General features: G+C 50.4%; 1 protein-coding gene across 4 annotated transcripts in view; it reads right to left on the minus strand.

The window, feature by feature from the left end:
- The window catches only part of GTF2I (general transcription factor IIi), a 263,654-nt gene extending 251,264 nt beyond the window's left edge, over positions 1–12,390 (minus strand). For 3 of the 4 annotated variants that reach the window (XM_030186158.1, XM_030186159.1, XM_030186155.1), the window contains exon 1: positions 12,135–12,390. The gene's annotated coding sequence lies outside the window, so the exon portion shown is untranslated. The other variant, XM_030186156.1, reaches the window with a different exon arrangement.
- Between the last annotated feature and the right edge of the window lie 374 nt (positions 12,391–12,764).

Raw genomic sequence — 12,764 nt, forward strand, 5'->3', positions numbered from 1 at the left:
GCAAAACGTCCAAAGTCGGACTTAGACGTCATATAGACAATGCCCCTCGTAGTATATAAGAACATAAGTACAGCCATACTGGGTCAGACCAATGGTCTATCTAGCCCAGTATCCTGTTTCCAATAGTGGCCAATCCAGGTCGCAAGTACCTAGCAGAAACCCAAATAGTAGCAACATTCCATGCTACCAATCCCAGGGCAAGCAATGGCTTCCCCACATCTGTCTCAATAGCAGACTATGGACTTTTCCTCCAGGAACTTGTCTAAATCTTTTTTAAATCCAGATACGCTAACTGCTGTTACTATGTACCCTGGCAAAGAGTTCCAGAGCTTAACTAGTCTTAAGTGAAAAAATATTTCCTCCTATTTGTTTTTAAAGTTTTCCACGTAACTTCATTGAGACACAGATGCATAAAGCCTAACGAACGAGGAACGTGGTTTCAGCGCTCTCCAGCATCAAATTGCACACTGGCCCTGCCATAGAGCCTGAAGTCCCCGGCATTTTCGGATGCTGCACCAAATCCGAAGACATGCTGCTGCTGACGACTGTTCCCCACCCCACCCCCGCGTCCTGCAATGCCCCAACACCGGCCAGTGGGTGCCACATATGAAAACTGCTTAACTGCCTCCAAGGGAGTTGCCATTCACCCCAACTAGCACAAAGGCAGCACAATGCAGTCCCAAGCGACAAGTCATGATCCTTCCCCTGCACCAAGTAGAACTTGAAGCCCTCCAAGTAGTTCAGAGCCAAACTTTAGTAGGCCACCACTGCTGGATGTTCCCCCGAAGCCCACAGCCTCCACAAGTCTTACCCCAGATGAAAAAAGCTCAGGCTTGATACTCTGTCTCACACTATCCAGTAAACCTATTTCCTTCTCTTTTATTTTTTTAAGGTTGCTTTGCTGGAAAAGGAGAGCTCCACAGGAAACAGGGGTGAGGTGAAGGGAGGGAAGAAGTAAATTTGCAGGGCATCAGAGACAGGGATCTAAAGACCTCCAGATATGACTCTGCAGACTCAAGCCATCAGCAAAGCTCAATTGGGGGCCAGTTGACCAACTGGGACCAGGAGAAAATCACTCAGAACCAGAGTCTGAAAAGTGTGTCCATCTAACTGCTGTAGATAGAAAATACTGAGGAGCAGGACTGGATGCCAAGACAGATGTCTCAGTTCAGGTTTCAGTTCTCTATCTCCACCTGCTGGTTAATGAACACAAGTATTACACAGGTTCTGGAACAGTGGGAAGCTACATAATGGAATACTGAGTTTTCATAGCAGACTTGACATTTGGAAAACACATCTCAAAACAAATGTCTAAAGGAAAACTGTTCCAAAGTATAGGGGTATGAACACTAAAGCAGGAGTGCCTCATATCTTTGAAGCTCATCTGCTGAAAAAAATTATGAGATAACCAGTAGGTATTGACCAGAAGAGCAAAGGGATCTATAGGGAATGAAATGGCTAAAAGGAAAAAGGGCTGGACAGAAAAATGAACGTGTGCTATAATCATTCTGAAAGGAACATGGCATGAAATGGGAAGCAGTGTACAGGAGTGACATGGTAAGACTCTGAGCTTTTTTTGAGACCTTTTGGTATTCTAACCTACTGGTTCCCAAATGTTTTGGGGGCAAGGTTTTGCCAAGTTTCCCTGGCTCTTGCACACTCACATGCAGTAGTCTTCACAGCATACATGGAGCACTAGACTTTACTTCTGGGGACAACGTAATAAAACATGAGTAAAGTATTTGGGTTAAAACAGTGCACACATTTCTTTATGCAAGTGTTTAAAAAAAAAAAAAGAAAAACCACGTCAACTCCTGATGTATAGTTAAAAAGTTGTGATCCACCATGATGTAACTTGTTTGTTAAAGGTGTAATATCAAGTGTAACAAATCAAATCAAAAATTGCACTAAAGGGATCTTTTACTAAAGCTTAGCACGCACTAAGGGGATCTTTTACAAAGGCGTGGTAGTGTGATTAGCACGCGCTAAACGCTAGAGACGCCCATAGGAATATATGGGCGCCTCTAGCATTTGACGCATGCTTATTTATAGCGGGCACTAAAAACGCTAGCATACCTTTGCAAAACGCCCACTAAATGCTTCACATCCTATTTTATACCTACTAGCCGTTAAGCCCGTTAAAACGGGCGAGATTTGTGTTTTGCAAGATGTAATAATTCTCACTTCCATCCATCCATCCATGTCCAGCAAACCTCCTCTCTCCCCTGCCCTCCCCTCCCCGATCCATGTCCAGCAACCCTGCTCTCTCCCCTGCCCTTCCCCCCCATGTCCAGCAGCCCTCCTGTATCCCCTGGCCTCCCCCCGTCCAACAACCATCCTCTCTCCCCTGCCCTCCCCCCATATCCAGCAAACCTCCTTCCCTTGGCCTCCTTCCCCCTGTCCACCCACCCTGCTCTCTCCCCTGCCCTCCCCTCCCCTGATCCATGTCCAGCAACCCTGCTCTCTCCCCTGCCCTTCCCCCCCATGTCCAGCAGCCCTCCTGTATCCCCTGGCCTCCCCCCCGTCCAACAACCATCCTCTCTCCCCTGCCCTCTCCCCATATCCAGCAACCCTCCTCTTTCCCTTGGCCTCCCTTCCCCTGTCCACCCACCCTGCTCTCTCCCATGCCCTCCCCCCATGTCCACTAACCCTCCTCTCTCCCCTGCCCTCCCCTCCATTGATTGATCCATGTACAGCAACTGTGCTCTCTCCCCTGCCCTCCCCCCATGTCCAGCAGCCCTCCTGTCTCCCCTGGCCTCACCCCGTCCACGACCCTCTTCTCTCCCCTGCCCTCCCCCATATCCAGCAACCCTCCTCTTTCCCTTGCCCCCCCCCCATGTCCAGCAACCCTCCTCTCTGCCCTGCTCTCTCCCCATGTCCAGCAACCCTCCTCTCTCCCCCCTGTCCTCCCCCATGTCCAGCTACCCTCCTCACCGCTGCTCCCTCCCCCCTCCATGCCGGGCCCCCTGCACTGACATGAGAGCGCCTCTCAACTCCATGTGAAAGCTCTGCTGCTACCTGCAGCGCTTCCACATGGAGGTGAGAGGCGCTGTCATGTCAGTGCAGGGGGCCCGATACGGACGGGGTCGGGAGTGGCGGCGACGTCAGGGATGAGGGGGGTGGAGGTTGGTGCACCGGGCCGTTTCTCTCTCTGTTCCGCCCTCTGACGTCATCACGTCTTGACGCGAGGGTGGGACAGAGAGGGAAGTCTCTACTGCGCATTTGCGGGTGAGTCGGTCACTTATCATTTATATGTTTGATAGGCCACGTGGCACTTAGTGCGTGCTAATGTCCATTAGCATGCGCTATGCTTTAGTTACGGGCCCCTAAGTTAGCATACCTTTTTACATCAGCCAGGTGTGCTACAAATGGCAGTAAAGGTAAAAAGTAGGAAGCCTCTTTTGGAATCCTATTAACCTGAGAAAGGAGCTAATTGCAAATCTACTGAACGCCCAGGAAAAATGTCAACTACAGCTTGTTTGTTTCTTATTAGCCTAAGAAATATACTTTTTTTTATTTATTTATTTTTATTTTAGTTTGCAGTAAAGCACAATAACAAAAGAATGCGGTCAGGATCGCAATGAAGGCAGTTAATAGCAAAAAGAGAAACGCCAATCAACAAAACCTCCCCTCCCCCCACCCCCCCACTACCCATCCCCCTCCCAGGAACGGAGCAACCAATTAAGAACAAGATCCCAAAGATGGTGTGGATCTTCACGTTTCTTAAACATGCCACTCATTCAGTCTTTCACCCCTCATGTTAAGTAACCTCTTTTCATTAATATGGGTAAAGTTTCTATGTCATTGAGACCTTCATTTCTAGAAGCTCTCTCCTTTTTTTATTTTTAAACGTTTTTTATTGATGATCAAACATTTGAAACAGCTTTATGAAAGGCAAACATTCTGTAATCATAATGACACATCATATGCATTTACTAAGAAATATACTTTAACGACTATCTTCCCTTCCGAAAAATGCTGAAAACCCATTTCTCCAAGCAAACTTACCCTAACGACCCGAATTAACCTTATTGTTCACCCACAGGTCTCCTGCTCATACGAAGATATTATCCTTACCATGTCTCCCAATCTCCTTCATGCTTATCCCCTAATCTTTCTTCCCCATCTTCCCTACACCTTACCCCTCCCAATCTCTTTTCCTTCAGTTAATCCTATCTTTGTTACATCTTTCCATGTTTAATTCACATATTCTTAAGGCCTTCTATTACTATGTTTACTACAGATGTAAATTCTCCTTGCAAGACTCTGGAATTCTATTTACTATGTAAGCCGCATTGAATCTGCTATGTGTGGGAAAGCACGGGGTACAAATGTAATAATAATAATACTTTTTACCTCTCAAACCCCACACTCCTTTATATACTACAAATTTATTTTTTTTATTTATTTAATGCATTTATATCCCACATTTTCCCACTAGTTGTAGGCTCAATGTGGCTTACATAAGCTGTAGTAGGACTACAGTACAATGGTAAAATTATGTCTCATACCTGATAATTTTCTTTCCATTAATCATAGCTGATCAATCCATAGACTGGTGGGTTGTGTCCATCTACCAGCAGGTGGAGATAGAGAGCAATCCTTTTGCCTCCCTATATGTGGTCATGTGCTGCCGGAAACTCCTCAGTATGTCGATATCCAAGCTCCATCCGCAGGACTCAGCACTTAGAGAATTACACCCACAAAGGGACACTCTGCCCAGCTCACCACCGCCGAAACGGGGGAGGGGAATTAACCCAGCTCATCCCCACACAAGTGAGGGAGGGGGAATCCGTCCAGCTCATCCCCGCGGAGCGGGGGAGGGACACCACACCCGCCGATGCGGGGGGATCTGGCTTATCCTGCAACCGCAACCGCGGGAGGAGCTGACTGACCCTAACACTGCCGAAGCGGGAGGGGTACAAAGCTGCCCAACTGCCGCACGAAGCGGGAGGGAGCGCCGGCAGAATTTAAGTCTCAATCCAGCCCCGTAAAACGGAGGGGAGAGGAATGCAGCAGCTCACTGTAACACAAATTCGTCTCAACTCTCGAAGAATCCATTGAAAAACTTGAACACTAAGTCCTCCTGAACAGGAACTGAAGACTAAACTTGAACCTGAAATGCAACCAGAATATAAACAATACAGATATCTGGGAGGGGCTATGGATTGATCAGCTATGATTAATGGAAAGAAAATTATCAGGTATGATACATAATTTTACCTTCCATATCATCATGCTGATCAATCCATAGACTGGTGGGATGTACCGAAGCAGTACTCACCCAGGGCGGGACATAGAAATCCCTGACCGCAACACTGAAGCTCCAAACCGGGCCTCCGCCCGAGCAGCCACAGTCAAGCGGTAATGCCTGGAGAAGGTATGGGCCGATGCCCAAGTTGCCGCCTTGCAAATCTCTTCCAAGGAGACGGACCCGGCCTCTGCCATCGAGGCCGCCTGAGCTCTAGTGGAGTGAGCCTTCAGCTGGATAGGCGGCACCTTCCCCGCAGCCACATAAGCCGCTGCAATGGCTTCCTTGACCCATCTTGCCACTGTAGGCTTAGCAGCCTGCAGACCCTTACGAGGACCTGCAAACAGGACAAACAGATGATCCGATTTCCGGAAATCATTGGTCACTTCCAAATATCTGATGATGACTCGTCTCACATCCAGATACTTGAGAGCAGAGTATTCCTCTGGGTAGTCCTCCCTACGAAAGGAAGGGAGACAGAGCTGCTGATTCACATGGAAGCGAGAAACAATCTTGGGCAGGAAGGAAGGCACTGTGCGAATAGTCACTCCTGCCTCAGTGAACTGCAGAAAAGGCTCTCGACATGAGAGCGCCTGGAGCTCGGAAACTCTTCTGGCTGAAGTGATAGCCACCAAAAAGACTGCTTTCAACGTCAGGTCTTTCAGAGATGCCCTCGACAAGGGTTCAAAAGGCGGCTTCTGCAAGGCTCTTAGCACCAGGTTGAGATTCCACGCAGGCACCACTGAGCGCAGAGGAGGGCGCAGGTGATTAACTCCCTTGAGAAAACGTACCACATCTGGCTGCGAAGCCAGGGAAGCACCCTTCAGGCGGCCCCTGAAGCAAGCCAGAGCCGCTACCTGGACTTTAAGGGAACTGAGCGACAGGCCTTTCTCCAGACCTTCTTGCAGGAACGCCAACACTGAAGAAATTGGAGCAGTGAAGGGAGAAAGTGAGCCTGCTTCACACCACGCTGCAAAGGTACGCCAAACCCTGGCGTAAGCAGTAGAAGTAGAGCGCTTCCTCGCTCTCAGCATAGTGGCGATGACCTTGTCTGAGAAGCCCTTCTTTCTCAGACGCTGCCGCTCAATAGCCAGGCCGTAAGACCAAAGGGGGAGGGATCCTCCATCACCACGGGACCCTGATGCAACAGGCCCTGCTCCACTGGCAGCCGCAGAGGAACGTCCACTGAGAGCCTGATCAAGTCCGCATACCAGGGACGTCTGGGCCAGTCCGGACCCACCAGGATTATCCGGCCCGGATGCTTTGCCACCCGGTCTAGCACCCTGCCCAACATGGGCCAGGGCGGGAACACATAGAGAAGCTCCTGTGTCGGCCACTGTTGGAGAAGAGCATCTACTCCCAGGGATCGAGGGTCCCGTCCTCTGCTGAAAAAGCGCGGCACTTGGCAATTGGCCGATGACGCCATCAGATCTAGGCTCGGCTGGCCCCAGCGCTTCGTGATGTCCAAGAACGCCTGAGCAGATAGCTGCCACTCTCCGGGATCCAAGGTATGGCGACTGAGAAAGTCCGCCTTGACATTCATGACTCCGGCAATGTGGGCCGCTGACAGCTGTTCCAGGTTCGCTTCCGCCCACTGGCATAGATTCATGGCCTCCTTGGCTAGAGGGGCACTCTTGGTACCTCCCTGGCGGTTGACATAGGCCACAGCCGTGGCATTGTCCGACAGGACCCGTACTGGCTTCAACGCCAGTACCGGGATGAACTCCAAAAGCGCCAACCGAATGGCTCTGAGTTCCAGGAGGTTGATAGACCACTTTGCCTCTGCAGGAGACCAGAGCCCCTGCGCTGTCCTTCCCAAGCAGTGGGTCACCAGAGGCATTCCTGCAGACAACTTGTCTGTCTGCAGCCACCAGCTCAGCGCCTTGCGCACTGCTGGGTCCAAGGGAAGGCGCACAGCATAATCCTCTGACACCGGAGTCCAGCGCTGCAGCAGAGAGTGTTGTATGAGCCCTGGCCCAGGGCACTACTTCCATCGTGGCCGCCATAGAGCCCAACAGCTGCACATAGTCCCAAGCCCGAGGAGGAGAGGCTACTAGGAACTGGTCCACCTGAGCCTGAAGTTTGACAATCCGATTGTCCGGCAGGAACACTCTGCCCACTTGGGTGTCGAATCGAACTCCCAGATACTCCAGGGACTGAGTCGGGCGCAGCTGGCTCTTCTCCCAGTTGATGATCCACCCCAGGGAGCTCAAAAGAGCAATCACCCGGTCCACAGCTTTGCCGCACTCTGCATAAGAGGGGGCTCGGATCAACCAGTCGTCCAGATAAGGATGGACTTGTACTCCTTCCTTTCGCAGGAAGGCCACGATGACCACCATTACTTTGGAGAAGGTCCGCGGAGCAGTAGCCAACCCGAACGGGAGGGCTCTGAACTGGAAGTGTCGGCCCAGGACTGCAAAACGCAGAAAGCGTTGATGAGGAGGCCAGATGGGAATATGCAAGTACGCTTCCTTGATGTCCAAGGATGCCAGGAACTCCCCTGCCTTCACTGCTGCTATAACAGAGCGGAGAGTCTCCATGCGAAAGTGCCGAACTTTCAAGGCCCGATTGACCCCTTTGAGGTCGAGTATAGGCCGTACAGAACCTCCTTTCTTTGGTACCACAAAGTAAATGGAGTAACGTCCCTTGCCAAGCTGACTTTCTGGCACCGGAACGACCGCACCCAGGCGGATCAGATTGTCCAAGGTCTGCTGCACTGCCACAGCTTTGACCAGAGACTTGCAGGGAGAGAGTACAAACCCATCTCTTAAGGGTCGGCAGACCTCTAACTTGTAGCCGTCTCTGATGACTTCCAGCACCCAAGCGTCTGAAGTGACTCTGGTCCACTCGCCCAGAAACGAGGACAGGCGTCCTCCAATCTGCACTGGGCCATGGACCAGGACCCCGTCATTGGGTACGAGACCCTGGGGGAGGACCGGAGGGCGCACCTCCGGGACGGCGGTCTCTGCGAAAGGAATGCTGCTTGGGGGAGAAGTTCCTCTTGAAGGAAGAGGGGGCAGAGGAGCCCGACTTGCCCGGGCGGTACCGACGGGCTTCCTGAAACCGTCCGCTGGAGATACCGGAGCGAGCACTGGCCCGAGCCCTGACCTCTGGTAACCTCTTGCCCTTAGACGTGCCGAGATCGGTCACGATTTTGTCCAGCTCGACCCCAAAAAGCAGCTTGCCTTTAAAAGGCAACTTAGCCAGGCGGGACTTAGAGGCATGGTCCGCAGACCAATGTTTCAGCCAAAGCCAGCGCCGCGCAGAGACTGTCTGAGCCATACCTTTAGCCGAAGCTCTCAAGACATCATACAGTAAGTCTGCCAAATAAGCTAAGCCCGATTCCAGGGCCGGCCAATCAGCCCTCAAGGAAGGATCCGAGGGGGAAGCCCGCTGCACCATCATCAGGCACGCCCTGGCCACATAGGAGCCGCAAACTGAGGCCTGTAAACTTAAGGCAGCCGCCTCGAAGGACGACCTTAAAGCCGCCTCCAATCTTCTGTCTTGGGCGTCCTTTAGGGCCGTGCCACCTTCCACCGGCAACGCCGTTTTCTTAGTCACCGCAGTGATTAAAGAATCCACGGTAGGCCAAATAAAGGCCTCACGTTCACTTTCAGGCAAAGGATAGAGGCGGGACATAGCCCTAGCCACTTTGAGGCTCGCTTCTGGGACATCCCATTGAGCCGAAATTAAGGTGTGCATGGCATCATGCACGTGGAAGGTTCTAGGCGGGCGCTTCGTCCCCAGCATAATGGCAGAGCCAACAGGGGCTGAGGGAGAGACGTCCTCTGGCGAGGAAATCTTCAAAATGCTCATGGCCTGCAGTAACAGGTTGGGCAAATCCTCTGAGCGAAAGATCCGCGCTGCAGAGGGGTCATCCGCTCCATCCGAGCGGGAATCCGTCTCCTCCAAGGAATCCCCAAAGGACCGTTGGGAGAACTCAGATACGCTGCCCTCATCTACATCAGAGGAAACAGCGTCCTCTAAGGCCTGGGAATCCACCCGAGGGCGTTTACTTCCGGGGGCCTCAACCCCGTTATCGGACAAGAGAGAAGGGGCAGCGTTCTGCATAAGGAAGGCCTGATGCAGCAGCAAAATAAACTCGGGGGAGAAACCCCCCAGACTGTGTATTTCAGCGGCCTGGGCCACAGCCCTAGACGCACCCTCAACCGGCGCTCGCAAGAGCGGGGGAGCAACATGCTGCGCATCCAAGATGGCATCCGGCGCGACACTCCGCGAAGGAGCCTCGCGGGAAGAACGGCGCTTAACTTTAGCCGCTTTTTTGCCGTCGCCCAAATCAAGGGCGGCCATGGCATGAACGTCTCCCAGCTCAAGGGTGGCCCAAGAAGAAGCCGTCCGAGCAGAGTGGCCGGCCAAGATGGCGGAGGCGAGCAGCGGGGGATGGGCGTTTATGGCAGGAAAAACCGCCGCGCCGGAGGAAGACCCGGGACACTGACCGGCCTCCAAACTGACACCCAACAAGGGCGAATCAGACTTTAAAACCCCCGCATCCCCGCTAGGAGCGCACACGCGGTCCGGGGAGCGATTCTTCGCGCCCTCGCCCTCCGACGCCATAGGCCACGTGGAGATCAATCGGGGAACCCCCTGCCCGCTATAAAAAGGTAAAAATTACCTGCTTCTCGCTCCGAGCTGTAACGACCTGGTGTCCCAGTGAGTAGCTGCAATAAACTTTTAAATAAACGTCGAAATAAACGCCCTTAAAGACGTCCAAAATTTTTTTTTTTTTTTTTTTAAACGGAGCCAGCGGGAGGGGGAGAAAAGGAGGGACCTGGCGCCACCAGGTTTGCACTTGCTCAAGAAGAGCCCTCAACCCCAGGCACTCAACAAAACCTAAAAATTAGGCTTGGAGGCCTAGCCAGAGCTGCTGCTGTGTGTGACCACCACCTGCTGAGTTAGAGAACATACTGAGGAGTTTCCGGCAGCACATGACCACATATAGGGAGGCAAAAGGATTGCTCTCTATCTCCACCTGCTGGTAGATGGACACAACCCACCAGTCTATGGATTGATCAGCATGATGATATGGAATAGTATATTAAACAGTACAGTACAAATACCACGTCAACAAATGTCATATCTGACACCATCAGTTTTTGGGAGGCTGACAGCACATGTAAAGATGCTAAGATGTGCCATTCCAGAGTGAGATTTCTTTCAGACCATGCATCCGGGGTATAGATCTAGAAAGATTTAAGCGTCACATCACACTAAAAATATATAATAAAAATATATCTACCTGCTGGTAGATGGACACAACCCACCAGTCTATGGATTGATCAGCATGATGATATGGAATAGTATATTAAACAGTACAGTACAAATACCACGTCAACAAATGTCATATCTGACACCATCAGTTTTTGGGAGGCTGACAGCACATGTAAAGATGCTAAGATGTGCCATTCCAGAGTGAGATTTCTTTCAGACCATGCATCCGGGGTATAGATCTAGAAAGATTTAAGCGTCACATCACACTAAAAATATATAAACAAAAACCTATGATGTTTATTTTGCTTTGATGTCTCTGAAAGGATATTGATAGAGAGAAAACAATATGACAATCTTCAAAGGAATTTGCCCAGGTAACTTAGGGGCCCTTTTACCAAGCTGCAGGACACACTCAGGCATCCTGCAGTAACTGCCAAATAGTGCCAAATAGGTGCATGCTTTTATTTATTCCTGGAGGGGACGTGTCAGAGGCCAGACAGTGAGCCTTCTTGCACTAATCAATTAGCACAGCTACATTACCACTCACTAAATTACCACGTGAGCCCTTACCACCTAAAATAATTATCAGTAAATACTCACGCAGTAAATTTTTTTTTAATAGCAACATTAACATATAACCATTAATACAGAAAACGGAAAATCATCCATTTTACTGTTACAGTAAAAATGGCGTTAATGCATGGGGAAAACCCACAGACACACTAAGGCCACATTTGTCAAAGGACCCGTTAAGTAGTTACCTGCATAAACATGTCAGATCGTAAAACACCTTCCGCTCAGTGACTTAAGTATTTCCACAGGTTTCAGGGCACATGTACATAGGTGTAGGGGAAAGGAATAGGGCAGAGGGAGGCAAAATATATAGCAATGAGTGCTCAGATTTTTTTCCTACTGGTTAGGTCAATTGGCTTTTCTCCTTTTGAGCTTGTCTCTCATAAAAGTAATGCTCAAGGTCAGCCTATTGGCAGAAAAGGAAAAGAACAAAGAACAAAAAGCCTTCAAATGAGTATGTCACACTCCTAATGAGTAAGACTTGGCATCTCTGCAAATGCAAAGCCTCCACATCTGGCAGGAGAGTTCAAGTTCAAGTCAAGTTTATGAAATGTTTTTGTATCCCACCAATCTACAGTGTATGCACAAGAATGCATGCATGCATAAATAAATAAATAAATGGGGGGGGAAAGAATACATATAGCAAACTAAGACATGACAGCACCCCCAGAAGGGAACGGTGAGAACTACAATTCAAATGAAGCGCGGGGCCTTTCAGAAGCATGAATCATGGGGGAGGGACACACCACCCGTCAAACAGTAATGAGTGGAACAACCCCCCAGTCATACGAGAGGACGTAGCAACTTTATACGTTTCCCACTCACCTTAGACCAGTGCACACCTCCTCCCTCTCCACGGGAGGGGGCTGCTCCAGCTCCCATAGGCCTGTTAATATCGAACGGATTGAGGTTCAAAGCTTCCAATATACCCAGTAATAAAGACAACATAATGTAACGATTTAAAAAGAAAGACACAGAATCTCCCTCCCTCCCCCTCTTTGTAGCCGGAAACCGTCGCAACCGGTCCCGAGCCGAGTGTCTTGTCTCTGTCCAACCACTACCTGCCGATCCTTCTGCTTACCGGTTAACGGGAGAGAGGCCGGCCCGTCCTCCTGCAGAGTGTCTGGGAGTCGCAAAACCTCAGGTGGGGAGGGAGAGGGGCGGGGGGGACCAGGTCTAAACACGATGCCTTTACGCGCAGTCTTATGGATGCATCACTCGTACACGGAAAACCAATATAATGTGTGTTTGCTGTTAAGTTTATTTTTTTTTCCAAAAAAGATGATGTTTGAATGCCCCTTCTGCGCGCAGAACTAGCCGCACCAAATAAGCCTCCGTGTTTTTTTTTTTCCTTATTTGTTTCAGCTCACTGCAAAGCGCATGTTTTGGAGCCGCAGTGCCTGATGGGATTTGTGTTTTTCTCAAAGGCAGACGCAGGGCCTAATGAAGACGGAGGTGGAGATTACGCGGACTACGAGTCCCAGTACGCCTCGGGCAGACGGCGCAGAGTGGATCCTCAGAACAAAAGCAGGAGCGCAGCGTCTTTCCCCCCTCGGCCCCCCCCTCCCCTTACTGCTGACGGGAGGAAAATGGCTGTGGTGCGCTCCTTAATTTTAACCTTTTTGATCTCGTTTCACTCGTATTTCTCCCTTATTTAATTTCCCCCCCCCCTACATTTTTGGTATTGCCTATTTCGTGGTATATTGCTGCA

Source organism: Microcaecilia unicolor, chromosome 13 (genome assembly GCF_901765095.1).
Source record: "Microcaecilia unicolor chromosome 13, aMicUni1.1, whole genome shotgun sequence".
Classification (NCBI taxonomy): domain Eukaryota; kingdom Metazoa; phylum Chordata; class Amphibia; order Gymnophiona; family Siphonopidae; genus Microcaecilia; species Microcaecilia unicolor.